Below are 20,746 nucleotides of genomic sequence, written 5' to 3' on the forward strand. Positions count from 1 at the left end.
TATATATAATAATATATTTTATATATATGTATATATATTAATTTTTTTTTGGCTTTTGTTTTAGCATTTAGGGTTCACGCCTCACTCTTCAAAGCCGCCTCTCTAACTCTCTCTCTCTCTCTCACTTCTGTCACTCGTCTTCTAGACTCCACCGGTTTTTGATCCGCCTCTCTCCCTTCTCAGTTTTTGATCTACTCTTAGCCTCTCTCTCTCTCCGTGTGTTTAATCTGCGCTCAGCCTCTCTCTCCATCTCAGGTATGCTTTTCCTAAGTTAGGTTTTTCTCGCTCTTCGAGATTTCTTTTCGCGAAAAAATTTGGGAAATTTTTGACTTGATTTAGGGTTTGTATATAGCTATGTGTATATATCTTTGTAATTTTATTTGAGATCTCTTAGGTTGATTTGTGGGTAATATCTGACTCCGTGCAATTTCTTATTTTGGTTGCTATTTTGATTTCGTAGCTTCATATTGATTTTAATCTGGATCTGATTGTTTAATTTGAAGTCACTATTTATTTTCACATTTGGGGTCTAGGATCTGTCTTTGTTTTACAAGAATGAAATGGATTGTTGTTTCAGTTCTCAGTTGCAATCGGCATGGGGATCTAAATGGTTTTTTTCTTCTTTATATTCTCCCACTCCCTTATCTTCATGGGCTTGTCTTTTTCTATTCACTTTTTTTGGCTTTTCTCATTTCTCCAGATTTTGCATGAAAGTAGAGCTTTGGCGATTATTTTCTATTTGTTTGGTTTGATCTGTTCTGAATCTTCTGATCTATTTGTTTTTATCATTTTTGACATTTTGTTTTCTATTTGTGGGGCTTTGTTTTGTTGGAGAGAAGGGGATGTTGGAGAGAGATGAGAGGGATCTTGATTCTTGGGTGATATACTGATATGTTTGGTTCTGATTTCAGATTTGGTTATGATCTTGCTGTGAAATTTTGTAGGCATTATTCCACTGGTATGGAGAGAGACGAGAGAGATGACAGAGAGAGATGTGAAGAAATTAAAAGATAAAAAGTAAATTGGACAAAAAGGCTAATAATTTTTTTAAAAAATGGGCAAACTTTGTGCAAAAAATGGGCCCAATACTGACAATAAGACTAAAATTCAATTTAGGTTTTTGTGCTTTTTTAGTTTTTTAATTATTTAAAACAATCTCAACAAAGCTCAGTTAATTTGAACAAAAAGGCTAATAGATTGTCTTAAAAAAAAATGGGCCAACTATATGCAAAAAAAAATGGGCTTATTTTAAGCCCAATACCTAAAATGAGCCAAAAAAACAATTTTCTTAAAAATCTGGTTACACGGTCTAGATAACCGGGTACAAACTGGAACCAGCTGGTAACTGGCACCCCGGTTAACCTGAACACAGTTCTCGATTTCGGTTTCCCAAAACCAAGAACTGGGGTACCCCGGTTCCAATCTTCGGTTTTGGCCAAAAACTAGGAACCAGGACCAGGTTGAGACCCCTATTCACATGTTGGATAGCAAGTGCTTCAGATGTGTGTACAGCAGGGGACTTGGTGAGCTTGAGAGAGACTGGTCACTGCAGTTTGGTGAGCTTGAGAGAGATTGGTCACTGCAGTGTTTGACATAGCTGCAAGGGAGGATATATGGGGGTTGACGTGTAAGGGGCTGGACGTTGGTGCAGAAAATATTGGGTTCACACCTGCTGCTGATGGGGACACTTCAGGGTCATGTGATGATGCTACATAATGAGGAAAAGGACTTGTCATGTTTTGTGTTGGTGTGGGTTGGTTAGGAAGCAATTGAGTGGAAACGTGGGTGAAGTTAGGAGCTGCTGCCTGCTGGTTCCATACTTGCTGCAGGGGGAAATCTCATGGGCTGTTCAATAGATAAGTGAAACGGAGCATAACCTCATATTGATTCACGTGTTGAGGACACATTGGGAGGAGAGGAATTGACAACTGAGCACAAGGAAACATTTCCTTTTGAAAAATTACATCACGTGGGAAGTAGACCCTACCTGTGGGAAGATGGAGACATTTGTAACCTTCTTGGAGAAGACTATACCCAAGAAAAAGACATTGGACAAACTGAGGTTGTAATTTATTTACATTATATGGACGCAAGTAGCAAGCTGAACCAAAAACCTTCAAAAATTTGCGGAAAGGTTGGATTTTGAAAAGAACTTCAAATAGAGATTTTTTTTGAAGTGTGTTTGTCGGCAAGCATCTTCCCAGAAACGGAGAGGAATAGATGCATGGGATAAAATGGCTAATCTGGTTTCAACAATGTGTTGATGTTTTCTTTCAATAGTCCCATTTTGTTGATGGGTATGAGGACAAGATAGGTTGTAAGAGATGCCATTTTGTTTAAAATATTTATGAAGGGAGCGGTATTCGCCCCCCCCCCCCCAAATCAGATTGAACACAATTGACTTTTGTGTTAAAGGATCGTTCAACATATGACTGAAATTGAGTAAAAATATTGATGTGGCATTTTGATGTGGCATTTTTGTATTCAAAAATATCAATAATAAAAATAACCACTTACAATAGTATGAATCCTGTAGGATAAGACTATAGAGAGAGTGTCAAACCTCAAGGATTGCAGGGGTGTTGTTATCAAGTTTTTCGAGATTAAATATAACTTTTATTGCGGGCCAATTTTGGCATAGCAAACGTCCAAATTAGGAAAATCTTATTTCTCTATAATTTGTAGTATTTTGAGTTAGCTTTCTACTGCTACTAGAATCACTTCAATCCAATATTTGAGCAGAAAGTTATGGCTAAAATATTGAGACATGTACAGAATCCAAATTTGAATCCAATCCGATTTTGACTCCAATTAGAGAAATTTCGATTTAATCCATTCCTTTATTTGATTAAACTTAACTGCATCATATAGGTCCTCTATTATGATTGGCTAAGCTTAATCATATTTTCTAGGTCTTCTCAAAGTGTGCTTTTAAGCCCAAAATCAATGGAATTAATTGCATCTTTATTTATAACTTGAAAACAATAAAACAATACAAAATCAAACAAATAACAATGCTAAGGAATTAACATATGCAAGTTAAGGGGCTTGAATGTGCAACATTCAACGTTTATCAAATATCGACTAAAATCATTCATAAAAGAAACATAGTATCTGAAACCAGATGTTGAACAGATGGGAGAAGGACCCCAAACATCTGTGTACATTAATTCTAAAGGAAATTTACTACGATGGAGAGATTTAGAGAAGGGTAGTTGCAGGGCCGGCTCAATGTATTTGGGGGGCCTTAGACAAAATTTTGAAGTTGGACCTTATTTTTTTTAATATTTAAATATTAATTAAATAATATTTATTTTAATAATATTATTATATTTTTATAATATTATTATTATTTTCATTCTCATTGTTATTTCATGACTTTTAAGTTTTACTTTTAACTAGTTGCCCAAAAAAAGTGATGTGGCATACTTGTAATTTGGAGTTAATTGGTCTTATTTTACAATGGGCTTATTATATTAGGGCCTTATTTTAGAGGCCTTTAATTTTTATGGAAAAAAAATTTTGGACCTTATTTAAAAAAAAAAAAAATTAGTCCTTAAGTTAAAATAAAATTTAAATTTTTTTTGGGCCTTATTAAAATTTTTTTTGATCCTTACTAACTTGGGGCCCTAGGCGACCGACTCAATGGCCCATCCATTGAGCCGACCCTGGGTAGTTGATGACTCTTGGATCCAAGATAGGCAGTGCATGACGTGGAGTTCTCCTTATTTTGCAGGAATGGAAGCTTGAATGAAGATAAAACACGACGGACCACATTAAAAGCTGGATGACCCAACCGAGAATGCCAGGTTAACACGGACGCATGTTCACCCATCAAAGCAGTTGGTTCACGCGATTTATTGACTAACGAAAAAGGAGGAATGATGTAAAGCCCGTAATTAATCTGTCCTTGCTAAAGAGTGTTCCCCGTAGCTTGTTCCTTTACAAAAAAATGAAATGGGTGAAACTCAAAATAAGTTTTTGTAGCTTCAGTAAATTTATGCACAAAAGTAGGTTTTTCTTAATGTGAGGAACATGGAGAACATTATGTAATTTAAATTTAAAAAATGGGGTTGAAATTTGGGCAGTCCCAATATGTTTAATCTGACCACCATACTCCTCAGCTTTCAAGTTGAGATTGGCAAGATCCGATGAGATGTGGTGTGTGGCACCCGAGTCTGGATGCCAATTTTGATTTGCAAAGCAGGGGGGAGCAGCAACATAAGCTTGAGCATTGGAGGTAATCTCTTGTTGGAAAGACTCATCAACAAAATGGGGCTATTGAAAGAAAACATCGACACATTTTCGAAATTGGATTAGCCATTTTATCCCATGCATTGGTTCCTCTCTGTTTCTAGGAAGATGCTTTTGTCACTACCTATTATCTTATAAATCGCATAGGAGGTGAGTGCATCCAGGATTAGTGGGTCCTATTGATTCCATGTCGCATAATCTGGATTTGGTGCGATGGTGTCAACTCCAGCTGTGGTAGAGGTCACTGTTTGAGGTGGGGCTTGGAGAGTGCTGTCGACGAAGCCGTAAACGGCGTGGCCTTTGAGAATAGGCACAACAGTGGCTTTCCACAAACAGAAGTTGTCTTTGGTAAGTTTGTGGTTGACAGAATTGTGGATGGTTATAGCTGCAGTGGTGATGGTGGCATGTGGGGTGGGAACGACAATAGAGGACGAAGCATTAGTCATTGCAGCTGTGAGGTAGGAAATAGGATGGAAAAAAAAAAAAATTGTTACGTAGGGGAAGGCAATATAAGAGCCATTGGGGCGTGATTGCAGTGAGATTGGAAGGAGAAAAAGAAATTTTTTTGCAGTAAGGTGGAAGGCAAGGAACGCAAGGCTGTAGGGGAAGAGAAAAAATGGACGTGAGTCAAAGTATTTGCTCTGATACTATAATGAGTTTAATACTCAGATGATTTTTGTATTGTACTGCCTTACCAAACACTAGTATAGGCTTTTGTATTTATAATAGAAGTTTTTACAAGAGCTAACAATTCATAGATATGAGATATGAGATTACATTTTGAATTCTAAAATAGATGAACATATATGCTTATCAATTGTAACTGTGTGATCTTTATCTTGATCTTGGAGATTGTCTTGAATTTGAACTAGCTTATCATTATCCTTAATAGTTTTAAATTTTGATGTGGCTTTGGAGGATGTAGTAAAAAATTAACAAAGGGTCTAATGATAAGTGGGAAGAGGTGTGCTAGGGAGGATAATTTTTATTTGGCGAGGCTGAAAATAATAAGAAAATAAAAGAAAAGGTGGAAGATGATAGGGTAGGGTATTTTCAACCCTGGTGAGGCCAGTCAGTCGTTCTTGATGAATGGTGAGCCCAACGGCAATACCATCCCAACTAGCGGCATACGATAAGGAGACCCTATCTCACCATAATTATTTATTATTTGTGCTGAAGCTTTAAGAGCTCTGTTGCAGAAGGCGTAAAGAGATGGGATGTTAACAGGAATCCCAATTGTTCGTGGAAGAGTTAAATTAACCCATTTATTTTTTGTAAATGATAGTCATCCATTTTGTAAGGAAAATACCATGGAGTGGGGTTATCTCCAAAAGGTGCTCGATTCATATGAGAATGCATTAGGTGAGACGATGAACAAGGAGAAAACTTCAGTCATTTTCATCAAAAACACTAGTTTGGCTAACTCGCGACGTATCACTGCAAAATTTGGTGTACAAGCTACTACTAGTTTTGATAAATACCTGGGGTTGCCTGCAATGGTGGGACGATCACGGATTCGTACATTCAAGCATATAAATTAACTTCAAAAATTTTCAATACAAATACTTGTACATAGCTTCTATATATTGGAGTAAATACCATTTTTCTATGCATACATTTCCTCTTGAGAACAATTTTATTCTTCTCATTTCTCAAACTCTCCCTCTTCTTCATCTTCCTCTGGAGCATATATATATAGCCTTGTTAGAGCTGCATGGAGTCTTATGAAAGCACTACCTGTAAAGATTGAAATGACAATTGACACATCTATCAAGCCATTGCAAAGACTACCATATTTATCACATAGACGGCAAAAAAAAGTGATTGCTAGCTCTTTTAAGAGTGAGAAGATGATCGTGCCGGTGCCAGTATTTACAAGTCCTCCCAGACCTTTCTTCTTTTTTTTTTTTTAATCAAATAAGGGAAAGCGGGTTAGATGGGATCAAATAACATCAAAAGGGTGAGCATCCCAATAACAAAGCGCAAATGGAAAATGCTCATAGACTTGATATATGTGCTGACTCCCCAAGAATGCAATGGGGATAATCTAGTGTTGTTTGTTTTACGATTCATCACACCCACGCTCTACATCAAACACCATGTCTCTTCTCATTAATTTCTTGGTGATAGCCAAACACTATAAAGTCAATTTTCTTTTGGGGGAAATGTTTTTTACTAAAGATGTTTTACCTTAAAATAAACATATATAGCCTAATTGACTAGCAAAGTATGTGACACAGCAAAGGAAGGATTTTCCCACATGATCCGTCATATTTCTAATCTTGTACGCATCTTTGTATGTATAAGAAAGCTAAGGAAATAGCTATTTGGCGGAATACATCTACTGCCTTCTCATTGAAAATATACAGGTGGAGATATGCAAGTATAATCAAACATCAAGACTAAAAGGATAATCTGATGTGATGATTATCTAAGAAAGTAATTACAATTAGGAGTCCTAATATAGAAGAGAGAAGGAGTCCTAATACAGAAGAGAATTAAACTAGGATAATCACAAGTGTTGTCATTGAATGCAATCAGTCTTGTTTAGAGAGAATTGATTGAGTTTAATGACAACATTACAAATAGGAGTTTCTGTATCAGTAGAAGACTCATAGCCGTTGGTGACTACTTGTCTCTGTTGACTCTGCTGATCTACTTCTGTTCTTGTTGCATTGTACTTCCTTAACAGCCCCCCTCAAGCTGATGGGAGGAGAGGTGACCATTAGTTTGTTTCTAGGGAACAAGAACCATGAAGATGTAAGTCCTTTTGTAAAAATGTCTGCACATTGATCAGTTGTAGAAACATAGGAAGCTGCCAGGTCTTTGTGCAGAATCGTCTCCCTGATGAAATTGTAATCAACTTCTATGTGCTTGGTGCGTGCATGGTAGATAGGATTAGATGCTAGGGCAATTGCCCCTAGGTTATCACACCATAGCCGAGGAGGTGTTTGGAGCACAATATGTAATTCCTTGAGCATGATCCTTAACCAAGAGATTTCAGCAGTGGTGATAGCCATTGCTCTGTACTCTGCTTCTGTACTGGACCTAGATACAAATGGCAGCTTCTTAGCATGCTAGGGGATGAGGTTTGTCCCAAAGAATACACAGTAGCTTGTGGTGGATCTCATGCCTAGTGGATCACTTGCCCAATTAGAGTCACAATAGGCATGAATTTGAAGTGGTCCAGGAGTGAATTGTAGGCCATGGTTTGAATTCCCCTTGAGGTATATTAGTACTCGTTTGCCAACTTGAAGATGAGCAGTTGTAGGGCAATGCAGGAATCGACAGAGCTAGTTGACAGTATAGGCAATGTCTGGCCTAGTAAGAGTACAGTATTGCAAAGCTCTAACAATATGTCTGTAGGCAGTAGGATCTGGGAGAGCATTACCATCCATCTTTGTTAACTTCTGCCCTGAGGTGCATGGGGCTACATAAGGCTTAGCTCCAATCATGTTGATCCGTGTAAGGAGATCAACAATGTACTTGCTTTAGTTGAGATGTAATTTAGACTTGTCTCTCAGAACATGAATACCAAGAAAGTAGGATAAGTAACCTAGATCTTTGAGTTTGAATTACTGCTGTAAATGAGAAACAACTGATGCAATGATAGTAGGGGCAATACTAGTAATTATAATATCATCAACATATATGAGGATAAATATATGTACTGAATCCTGATGGAGTATAAAAAGAGATGTGTCAATTAAAGAGCCAATGAATCCCAGGTGAAGAAGAGCCTGTGAAAGTCTCTGAAACCAAGCTCTTGGTGCTTGTTTTAGTCCATAGAGATCCTTTTTGAGCTTGCAAACATGACCAGGGAGCATACTATCCACAAAACCAGTAAGTTGTTCCATGAATACTTCTTCAGATAAGTGACCATGTAGAAATGCATTGGATACATCTAATTGTCTGAGTGGCCAATTGTAATGAACTGCTAGAGAAAGAAGTATGCATATGGTAGCTGGCTTGATGACTGGACTGAAAGTCTCCTTGTAGTCTATTCCATCTCTCTGTTGAAAACCTTTAGCCACAAGTGTAGCTTTGTATATCTCTATTGATCCATCTGAGTGCTGCTTCACCTTGTACACCCATTTGTTCTTGATTATGTTGCGGTTTGATGGTCTAGGACAGAGTGACCAAGTGCCATTATCAAGAAAAGCTTGGGTTTCACTTTCCATAGCAGCAAACCAATGGGGAATGATAGCAGCCTTAGCAAAAGTAGTTGGGATTGGTGGGGGAGTAAAGCTGGTCATGGCCTTGAGATGATGTTTGGTATAGTTTGTAGTTTGGAAAGTTTTTAGGCTTGGAGAGTCCTGTCATTGATCTGGTAACCATATATGGAGATGGAGGTTTAGGTGAAGGGGATATGGCTTGAAGCAAGGAAGCATCAGTAGAGAGAACAACAGGGGTCAGGTTGAGGTGCTGAGGCTAAAGGGACTTCATTAGGAGGGAACATGGATATACAGGATTGGCTAGGTGACTGAATATTGGGAGATGCATCCTGAGATAAGCTGCTGTCATTGAGAGGTGATGATGATGCAGATGGTGTATTATTTGGTAAGGGTGTGGATGGTATGACAGCAGTATGATCAGTGACCATCAATATTTCCTAGTCTTTGTGATGAATCATGAATAAAAATAAAGTCAAAGGGATCAAGGACAATACTTGATTTAAGGGAATCAACCTTTGCAGGAGTAGTAAGGGCTATTCTACCCTGAGCAAAAAATAGCACTTCATCAAAAACCACATGCCTGGAATCATACATTCGGTTGGAAGTGGGATCAAGGCATTTATACCCTTTTTGGTTTGAGCTGTAACATAAAAAGACACATTGCTTGCTTCTAAACTCTAATTTGTGTTTGTTGTAAGGCTTTAAGAGAGGATAGCAAGCACAACCAAAGGTTTTCAAAATGGTATAGTCAGATGCTTTTTGGAACAGCTTGAGAAATGGACTGAAGTTTTTGAGAGTAGGTGTAGGTAATCTGTTTATAAGGTAAATAGAGGTACTAACAACTTCTACCCAATACTTTGAAGGAAGGTGTGATTGGGCTAAAAGGCTGAGGCCAGTTTCTATGGCATGTTTATGCTTTCTTTCTGCAATTCCATTATGTTGGGAAGTGTGTGGACAGGTTAATTTGTGAAGAATTCCATTGGTGGATAGAAAGTTAAGGAATTTGTTTGAGGTGTATTCTCTACCACCATCGGTTTGGAGTTGTTTGATTTTGAGATTGAAGTAATTTTCAACAAGGCATTTGAATTTGACAAATGTTTCAAACACATCAGATTGCTTAAGCGTGAACAGCCAGGTATATCTTGAAAAATCCTCTATGAAAAGAACATAACAAGTACTTCCATTTATTGATTGAATTGAAGAGATCCATACGTCACTATGAATAAGCTCTAAAGGAGCATGAGAAATTCTAATAGACTCAGAAAAAGCTAATTGTTTGCTCTTGCCTAACTGACAAGGAACACAAAGGGACTGACTCAACTGAATTGAAAACACTGGAAGGTCATGCTTAATAAGGATATGCTATGGAATAGATTGACTGGGCTGACCTAATCTATTGTGCCATATTAAGGAAGGCACTTTGACTACAATATGGCAAGTGAGGGCTCTTACTTTGTTTCTGGTGAAGTGCTGCAGTTGGATAGGGTAGAGGCCATCCTTACTGGCCCCCTGCAGAAGGATCCTTCCCGTGAGGTTGTCCTTAATCAAAAAATAGGTTGATGTTAGTTCAAACATACAATTGTTATCACAGCAGAATTTGTTTATTGAGAGAAGGTTTGCAGCAACATTAGGACAATGTAAAATTTCATTAAGGTAAAGTAAAGAATTTAAGGTGGGAAAGGAGGAGGAACTAGTGTTGGAGATACCAAGCTCACTACCATTACCAATTGCCACTGTCGCATTCCCTTTGTATGGTTCTTGTATGGTCAGCTTGTCCAAATTAGGTGTGATATGGATGTTAGCCCCATTGTCTGCCAACCAGTTATCCTCATCTTCTAGGGCATTGGATTGAGATGCCATTGCAACAAGGTCTGATGGTGGATGGGGCCCTTGGAATGCAAAATCCATTATATGAAAACAGTCTAGGGCTTGATGACTATCCCTGCCACAGATTTGGCATAAAACCTTGTTTGTTGACAGATTTCTAGAAGTGGCTGCTTTGTTTGGAATGAAGTTTTTGGGTGATCTAGAGAAAGATCTGCCTTGAGGTTGTCATGAAAAGAACCTGCTGGATGAGCCTTGAGAAGAGGCAGGTGAAAAGGGCATTTTCTGGTCAAAATTGAGGATGGAAAGTTCCTCTTGAAGCTGTTGAATCTCTACTTAGGTTGAGTCCTCTAAGAGAGCATAGCAAAAGATGAGTGCTCTGTAGTGGCTGCTTGATGTTCAAGCAGTTGCTCATGTCCAAGGAGTTGAGATTGGAAATCTTCAAATGTCATTGATTTATCCTTTATGAGCACAGAGAAGGTCATGATAAACGGATTGTAGATTGGACTGAGACCTCCTATGATATAGGAGATCAGATCATCATCTGGGATAGGATTGTCAGCAATTGCTAGCTTATTTGATAGGGATTTGGACATGCGAGTGAATTTAGTACAAGTCATGGAACCTTGCCTCAAGGTTTGTAGCCAACGCCTTAATTGAGTGACGTTGGAACGTGATGGGGAAGCATAACGAGTGGCCAATGTTGACCATACTTGTGCTAATATTTTGCAGCCATAAACAGTATGTATAATTGGAGCAATCAAAGTTGCAATGAACCAGCTAAGAATGCACTGGTCCTTCTTTTCCCAGAGAATATGTTCTGGATTCAAGACTTTAGGTAATGTCTTGTCAGAGGGTGCAAGGATGAACTTTGGTGGGCATGGCTCGGAGCCATCAACAATACCCATCAAGCCAATGGATTTCAGGATAGGTTCGAATTGAAATACCCATCCTAGGTAGTTGCAGTCATCCAATTTGGATTGACAGAGATGCGCAATGTTGGGCAACATGGAGGAAGAGAAAGTTGCAAAATTTTCTTGAGCCATGAGAATAAAAGAAATTTGATGTGTTTTTGGTGTTAACCGAGAGGCTTTGATACCATTTAAGAAAGCTAAGGAAATAGCTATTTGGCGGAATGCATTCTACTGCTTTCTCATTGAAAATATATAGGTGAAGATATACAAGTATAATCAAACATCAAGACTGAAAGGATAATCTTGATGTGATGATTATTTAAGAAAGTAATTACAATTAGGAGTCCAAATATCCAAGAGAGGAGTCCTAATACATAAGAGAATTAAGCTAGCATAATCACAAGTGTGGTCATTGAATGCAATCAATCTTGTTTAGAGAGAACTGATTGAGTTTAATGACAACATTACAAATAGGAGTTTCTGTATCAGTAGAAGACTTATAGCCGTTGGTGACTACTTGTCTCTGCTGACTTTTCTGATCTACTTGTGTTCATGTTGTTTTGTACTTCCTTAACATTATGTATAGGCATACAAATAAACCCACTGGAGGAATTATTTTTTGCCACTAAATGAAACTATATATATTTCATAAAGGCTTCCATGCTTAATTATCTGGCTATGAATTGGGAGATTGTTGTATCATTAATACGAAAAATTAACTCACCTATAACTTTATTAACTTTCTCATATCTTTAAATAGACACTTACAATTAATAAGATAAGATATCACTACAAAAAAACTATTATATTAGTGACGTGGCAACTGTTCACTAATTTTCGCCACATCACCATGTGGTGACATGTCAATTCCTGACATGTTACTAAAAACTTTGTTAACGTGTCACTTTTAACATGTCAACAAATGGTGACGTGTTAAAAGTGCCACATTACCAAAATATGACGTGTCAAAATGAACATACCCAATTCATGATAAACCTCATTTTAAAATAAAACTAATCTTAATACTAATTGATAACTACTATTCCTTATTAAATAAAAGGAATAACTTCATTAATTAGCCCCTATTTTTCACACTTATGTAAACATACTCTTAATCCTTAAAAAGTTGCAATGTCACTACAAAAATTCAAGGGATTAGTGACTTCCCATTGGTGACATGTTAATGGCAAAAAACATCACTAATGGGTTGGTGACATGTCAATGGTGACATGGATGATGCGTCAAAAACCCATTGGTCGAGAATTGAATTTGGTGACGTGTGAATTGACCACACGTCACCAATTTGTGGAATTCCACACGTCACCCACCAGAAGGTGACGTGTCACTAATGACACGTCACCTTTTTTGGAGACGTGCCATGTGTGGCACATCACCTTTTTTGATGACATGCCACATATGGCACGTCACCCATTGGTGATGTGTCAACAGAGGCACGTCGCCAAATTTGGGGATGTGCCAACTATTGACATGTTACCAATTGGTGATGTGTCACTATAGTGACACGCACTAAATTGGGTAATTTCGAAAAAAAAAAAAAAAATCATCCCCATATTTAGTTTTTGAATTTTTTTGAGTTACACCACTTGATATATGAGTTACACATCAATCCGTCAAATACAACTAGCAATTATCCATCAACTAACTCAAATAATCCATTACAAAAATAAAAAATAAAAAAATCCATTAGACCAAATAAACAATGTCCAAATAATCCATCAAACCAACCATCAACAATGTGGAAATAATCATTTCTAATATAACCACAACAATGACCATATCTAACAACAAAAGCAATAATATACAAAAGCTACATATATACAACCTCAAAAGACATAACTAAAACCAAGAAATGATTGTTGACCTTTCGACTTCTCCGCAATAATTGCAAATGGTAAAACCAACCATCAGTAAACATGATAACATCTTATCAAGTCTAGGTCATTATAATGAGCAATGTTAAAGTATACGAAGGTCATTGTAATCAACAACTTCAGGTTCAAAAACGGTGCCTAAACCACGGCTCTACCCTATCTACACTACCAACCTGTATAACATAACAAGTAACCATACCAAACATAACACATAGTTAAAAAACTATAATCATATACCAAACATCACGCATTGAAAAATGTAGTTTTTTAGTTGTACTCATATGATTACATAAGTGTAATGGAGCACATATACTTACAATTATTGATGAGTGCCAAATATTGCATATTTAGACCCCTTAATTTGCATTTGCTAAGCCTTTAGCTTTATTATTTTATGATGTTTTGGTTAGTTTTGGTGTTTTAGTGATTTGCAGGTCGTTAAGAGGAAAATGCAGCTTTAAGGTGATATTTGCAACTCATTCCATTAATTTTGGGGCTTAAGCCACTTCATGGAGCATTGACAGCAAATTGGGATTGAGCAATGATTCGCACTCGATGAGTCCTACTAAAAAGGCCATATCTCGAGTTGTATACCTCGGATTGAGGCGATCTTAGTCTCATTGGAAAGCTAACTCAAAGATTTACAAAGTCATGTTTCACAAGAGTAGGCTAATTCTGACTGGAAGTGCGTTCGAGCGCACGTTTAGTGCAATCGATCGCACTCGCACCCTGCGCAGCAGAAAACATGTTGCCCGAGTGCGATCGAGCGCACCTAGACTGCGATCGAGCGCACTCGGCCAACCTGGCAGTGCTAAAATCCTAAAATTAGCTGATAAATATCATTCTTTTCCATTGTAAACAGACGGAGACAAGCCGGGGGCATTGTACTTTGTCAAAATTCGTGTTTTCTGGGTTTTTGGAGCTTTTGCTTCATTTTCCATTTGTAAGTTTTAATTTTCTCTTGATGTCAATTGAATTCTGGATTGTTTTTATTATCATGAGAGGCTAAAGCTTTCAACTAAGGTTATAGATGAAGCTTCGTCATTGACAAACTCATGTATTCTCGTATTTTATTTATACAATTCTGACTTTGAATAAGGATGTTGTAGATTTTCATTCAATTGGTTTATTCATATCTTTTAATTGAATGTGATGAACTGTTATGTGTTGGAGTTGGATATTTGATGTGTTTCATCCTTCGGATACATCAAATCATTCGATTGAAATTGGATATCCGTTGTGATTCGTTAACCAAACAGATACATAGGATGATTTAATTTCAAATCGGATATTTGTTGTGATTTGTAAAAATGGGTGGATTCATTGAATGATTTAAACTAGATATTTGTAAAACATCGAACAATAGTTTGAGCATTATAGTTTGTCGATTGTAGGAACAAATACGAGAATATAGAGTTAAGATTTGGCAAAGTGAATTCTTAAACCTTAGTGTTCTTTACCATTTTATTTCATCATTTTCTTTAGTTTATGTTTTATTTTTGCAGGACAAAAATCACGAAATTCGGAACTAGGTTTAAATAGAAATTGGTTTACACAACACAAATCCCTGTGGATCGACCTCGCACTTGCACACACGGTATATTGCACACAACTCGTGCGCTTGCGAGTACAATTAAATTTGTATGTCAAATTTTGGCGCCGTTGCCGGGGATTTGTTTGTTTGTGAAATTGATTTTTATTTGAATTGATTTTATTTTTCTACTAGTTATTTTCTTTTTGTAATTTTATTTTATTGTATTTGTTGTTGTTTCTACCGTTCTAATCTAAAAAAAAAAAGTTTGTTGTTTCTATTTTTCTTGCTGCAGTTTCAGAGAATTTCAGTTTCTGTCAATACGCTCAATCGCACTCGAGCTTTTTCAGCAAGCAGCCCACATGCTTGCGCTCGATCGACTCTGCAAGTGCACGCGAGCGCACATCTACGCTCGATCGCATAGTTCCTGCGCTCGAGCGCACCACCAGAAGCAGCTAAGCACATTTTGTTTTTATTATTGTTTTGAAATTTCTTTTGTATATTTTTGTTGATAGTTAGTTCTATTTTTATTTATCTTTTGTTTGGTTTTTTGTGTCCTTTTTGTGATAATTCATTGTTGTTTAGTCAGTTTGTTTGAGCACTCGAAATTGGTGTATGCTTGGTGGAAGATCCCTGAACCTAGATTTGACACCTTTAGATCCCGACATTGATAAAACTCTTAGGAGAACTCGGAGAGCACCTGTTGAGAGTGAGGATAGAGGTGAAATGGGAGACCAACAGGGTAATATACCCCATAATATGGAGCAACCTAGGGTTGAGCTAGAGCTTGGAATGTGGACTTCACTACATCACTTAGGGAGTTGTTCGCACTTGTGGACTTCACTAGATCCCATTCGTGTATAGTGTTGCCACCAACCAATGCTACTCATTTCGATTTGAAACCACATGTCATCCAACTCCTACCATCGTTCCATGGCCAAGAACTTGAAAATCCTTACAGTCATGTAAAGAATTTCAAGGACATATGCACCACTTTCAAATTTCAAAATTTTTCCGAAGAGTCTGTCCATCTCAGACTATTTCCTTTCTCTCTGCACGACAAAGCCAGGGCATAGTTGGATTCCAACACGCCTGGATCCATTACATCTTGGGAAAGCCTTTTAAGCAAGTTCTACATCCCAATGTCAAAGGTCAATGAATGCAGAAAGGAAATAAGTTCCTTCACTCAAGAGGAGGACGAGAAATTTTCGGAGTGTTGGGAAAAATTTAAGGAGTTGTTGATAAGATGCCCTCCACATGGATATGAAAGTGGAGCCTCGTTCAATTTTTCTACCAAGGATTGACCCAATCCAACCGTAGTATGATCAAGTCAATGAATGGGGGGGCATTCTTAAGTTTGACAAGGGATGCAGCGTATAAGGCATTAGACAAGTTATTCGACAGCTCACAATAGTGGGATTTTTCGAGTTGTCGGGATAAATCTGCTCGTATCCCCAAGAAAGGTGGCATCTATAAGATTAAGGAGGACACTGATTTGAGGATAAAGATAGATGCCTTGACCAAGAAGGTTGAAGCTCTTGCAGTGGGTCAGTTTATAAATGCTTCCAAAACGTTCAATGTTGATCGCTGTTCAATCTGTGCTAATCCTATGCATTTAGCACAGAATTGTCCATTTTCATGGGCTTTTGCCGAGTGCTCCATGGAACAAGTGAACACTTTCAACGACTTTAGCAAGCAAGCGAGCGGACCCTATTCAGAGACATACAATCTAGGGTGGCGAAACCACCCTAATTTCTCATGGAAGCAGAGCCAACCAATGAACCAAGGATTTCCCCCACATGCTCAGAATCATGGTCGTTTGGCTCAACCAGCGCAACCTTCTGCATCTTCGATTTTTCCTTATTTTTTGGGTTGTCTTTGTTTCTAGATTTGACAAAAGAGAAGCTCCTATATGCCATAACAAAAAGACAAGGATCATTTCACCTATCATAGCTTCTAATATCTATGACCTACAAGTTCACAAATTGCGAAATTGTAATTATGAGAGTAGGTGATGTTGCTGATTGTTGATGAAGAGCTAACTATATTTGGGGGTTTATGTAAATAACAGTAGATGTTGGTGGTTGATTTACTTCATGTTAATGGGAGAGATTTTGGATGAATGGTTTTCCACTTCCTTCATTTCATTTACAAAGCCTTGTATAGAGATCTTTATCATAACATAGTTGTTCTTTGACCTCTTGTAATAAAAAATAGTTTTTTCAGCAAGTGGAACATACGCTATTAAATGTTCATTGAATTGTTTATCATTGAATTGATTATCTACGAAGTCAAACATTTGCTAGAGCTCCAATATACTCCCACATGCCCAACAATTAAAAAATAATAATAAATAAATAAAGAATGATGATTTTTAATACGAAATTAGTCACCTGAAAAAATGTTCAACTGTTACTTTGAGGCATAAATTCAAAGGTACTCAAGCTAAACTTTTACTTAGGCTTCGTTTACTTCGACGTAAATTGGTTTTCAGAAAATGATTTTCACATTTTACAGTATTTACCTCAACTTAAAATAGTGATCAACGAAAAATATTTTCCTTTTGACCGAAAATTCTGAAAATGGTTTACGGTTTTGAAAACCGTAAACCATTTTCCCACTTTGAGCATCTCATTCTCAAATCGACGGACCTTGTCAAGATCCACCTAGAACTTCGCCGGGACTTGCCCGGGACTCACTCGGGACTTGACCAAGACTTGCCTAGGACCCGCTTGGGACCTGCCAGGACCTGCCCGAGACCCGACCGGATTTGAATGGGAACCACCCGAACCTGCCTAAGACATGCCCGAGACTTGCCCAAGACCTGTTTGAGACCCGACAAGGACTTGACTGAGACCCGCCCGGAACTTGCCTGGGACTTGACCGGGACTAGACCAGGACCTTGCCGGGACCTACCCGGGACTCGCACGAGACTTGCCTGGGACTTAACCATGACTTAACTGCGACTCGCCCGGGACTTGCTCGGGACCCGCTGAGGACTAGATCGTGACATAAATGGGACCTTGCCAGGACCTGCCCGTGACTTGTCCAGGACCCACCTGGGACCGGCCCGGGACCAGACCAGACTTGAATGGGTTCCGCCTGGACTTACCCAAGACCTACCCAATACCCGCCTAGGACTTGCTCGGGACCTCACTGGGACCTTCCCGGGACTTGACCGGGACCCCGTTCGGGACTTGCCCGGGACCCCACCGGGATCCACCCATGACTTGACTGGGACCTGCATGGGACTTGACCGGGACCTGCCTAGGACTTGCCTGGGACGCCTCCAAGACCTGCCCAGAACCCCACCAGAACACGCCTAGGACTTGACCGGGACCCGCCTGGGACTGGGCCGAACCTCCCGGAACCGCCCAGGACTTGCCCGAGACCCCGTCCAGGACTCGACCGAGACCCTCCAAGGACTTGACCAAGACCCGGGTAGGTCCTGGCAGAAAATATTTTCATGGAAGTCATTTTCCATGAAAGCGTTTACCACACAATAAGTTGGGAAGAGAAACACCAAGAGGAGTCAAAAAAGAATAAATTAATATACATATTAGGACACCACTTCCAGTCCAAAAGCTTAAGCTGATGGGCTTAGGGTCCACTTAGGTATATTAACCACTCTTATTCTTTATACTTTCTCAATGTGGCACACAAATTTCACAAGTGAGTGCACAACAATATATTTTTCAATAAAGTCCAGGGGGGGTCCCGGTCAAGTCCTGGTGGGGTCTCAGGAGGGTCCTGGTCAAGTCCCAGGCAGGTCCCGAGCAGGTCCTGGTCAAGTGCCGGTGGGTCTCGAGCGGGTCCCGGTCAAGTCACAGGCAAGTCCTGGGCAAGTCCCGGTCAAGTCTTGGGCAGGTCCCGGCGGGGTCCAGGGTAGGTCCCGGCATCGTCCTGGGCAAGTCCTGGGAGGGTTCCATGTGAGGTCCCAGTCAAGTCCTGGGCAGGTCTCGGCGGGGTCCTGGCAGGTCCAGGCGGGGTCCCAAGCAGGTCCCAGCGAGGTCCCGAACAAGTCCCAGGCAGGTACCAGTCAAGTCCCTAGCAAGTCCCGTTAGGCTCCCGGGCAACTTCGGCCGGGGTCCTGAACAAGTCCCAAGCGGGTCCCGGTCAAGTCTTGGCGTGGTCCCAGACAAGGCCCAGCGGGGACCTTATTGGAAAAAATATATATAAATAAAATAAAATAAAATAAAAATATTTTCCGTGCGCGCGGTAAACGCCGTAAAATGTTTTCGACATAAAATATTTTCAGGGAAAATGACTTCCCTAAAAATATTTTCCAACGAAAACTATTTTACGTCAAAGTAAATGGAGCCTTAGAGATTACTACTAACATTTCTTGTCAAGAATTTCAATGTGTTTAAGGATTGAGGTATCAACTTTTATGTTGTAAATACTTTTTACACATGAAATTTTGTTTTTAATGTTAAGTGTCATATGCGAACTACCTCTATTATTATTGAACACTGGAATCAAGCAAGTGCCTTAAACCTTACATTAAACTGTTTGTCATATCCCACAAAGATTACAATATTTCAAGATTTTGTTTACTTATTACGTCATCAGCAGACAAGAAACTCTAACTAGGAGGCGGCTTACACAAAAACCACAGGCTTTTACTGACACGTACTGGCATGCTAGTTTACCCTTCTTGACAATGTAGTGTTGTGGAGGAAATTCTTCACCCATGACGTAGTTCTCCAACATGTCCTTAGTTCCAACAGCATATCGTAACTACACAAAATTCTATTTTGACTTAAGAGCTATGATGAGGGAATTGAACAAATGAAATGGAAACAAAGAAAAATCGAAATATGTTAGGTTTAATTTGGCCTTATTCATGGTCAAAACATTTGTTTGTCTTTCCCATTTCTTTCCCAGGTGTCAGGGTGAAGATTGAATGTGTTAGAAGTCTTCTCGACATTCGCCATTGGATGGGGCATTAGAATGGTAACGGGAAGTTATTGCCTTCCCTATTGGATGAGCGTTAAGACGGGCATTAAAAGAGACATACAAAGGTGCTCTCAGCCTTTCTTGATAGATTGGCATCAGAAGGTGGACATGACAAAACGTACAGAGTTGCTCTCGGCCTTTCCCGTTGGATGGGCATCAAAATGCGGAAGTGACGAGATATCAAAAGTTGCTCTCAAGCTTCACCATTTGATGTCCTATTGGAAGATCGTCATGACTAGTATTTAGATCTAGTTTATTTTGCTCTTTACGTCTTAACGAGAATTAATTCCCATTATGATGAGAAGTTTACAAGATGTCAAACCTACGATATTTTGCTCTTCTCGTCAGAACGTGTGTTAGCTCCCGTGTAGACGTGAAGAAAGAAAGCTACAACACCATAAATACATGTCTTGATTTCACAACTCTTTGAACCTTTCCAATTACACTCTTGAGAGTTTGAAGGTTCATGGTCAAGAAGTTTGTGTGCTTTTCCCTTGTAGAGGTGATACCATTCGCCGTTGGTGGTACCAAGTAAGGATTCTTAAAAAGTTGCTCTCGGCCTTCCCCGTTTGATGTCCCGTTCGAGGACCGTCATGTATTTAGATCTAGTTTATTTTGCTATTTACGTCTTAATGAGAATTAACTCCCATATGACGAGAAGTTTACAAAATGTCAGATCTATGATATTTTGCTCTTCCTGTTAGAACATGAGTTAGTTCCTGTTAAGATGTGAAGAAAGAAAGCTACTATACTATAAATACATGTCTTGATTTCACAACTCTTTGAATCTTTCCAATTACACTCTTGAGAGTTTGAAGGGTCCCAGTAAAGAAATTTGTGAGCTTTACTCTTGCAGAGGTGATGCCCTTCGCCGTTGGTGGTACCAAGTAAGGATTCTTAAAAAGTTTCATGCTTTGACTTACTTCGGTATTTTGTGTTGAGATTCAAACCACACCCTTGGCTTCCACAACTGCAAAAAAGTCTACCAGTAGGTCAGTAAGAAAATACACTCCATGAAGATTAGCTAGCTAGGAGACAATCTGGAGCCTTGTTAATCTTACAAAATCTTGAAGTTGCAAGGTGCTACGTCAAAAAGAATGCAAACCCAAGAGCAGGCTATTACAAGTAATAAATTCTCAGTAAGACTATGGCCGATCCACAAGGAATGGTAGACAGTCAAGTAAATTAAATCTCTAT

The sequence above is a fragment of the Corylus avellana genome, chromosome ca11 (genome assembly GCF_901000735.1).
Source record: "Corylus avellana chromosome ca11, CavTom2PMs-1.0".
NCBI classification, from domain to species: domain Eukaryota; kingdom Viridiplantae; phylum Streptophyta; class Magnoliopsida; order Fagales; family Betulaceae; genus Corylus; species Corylus avellana.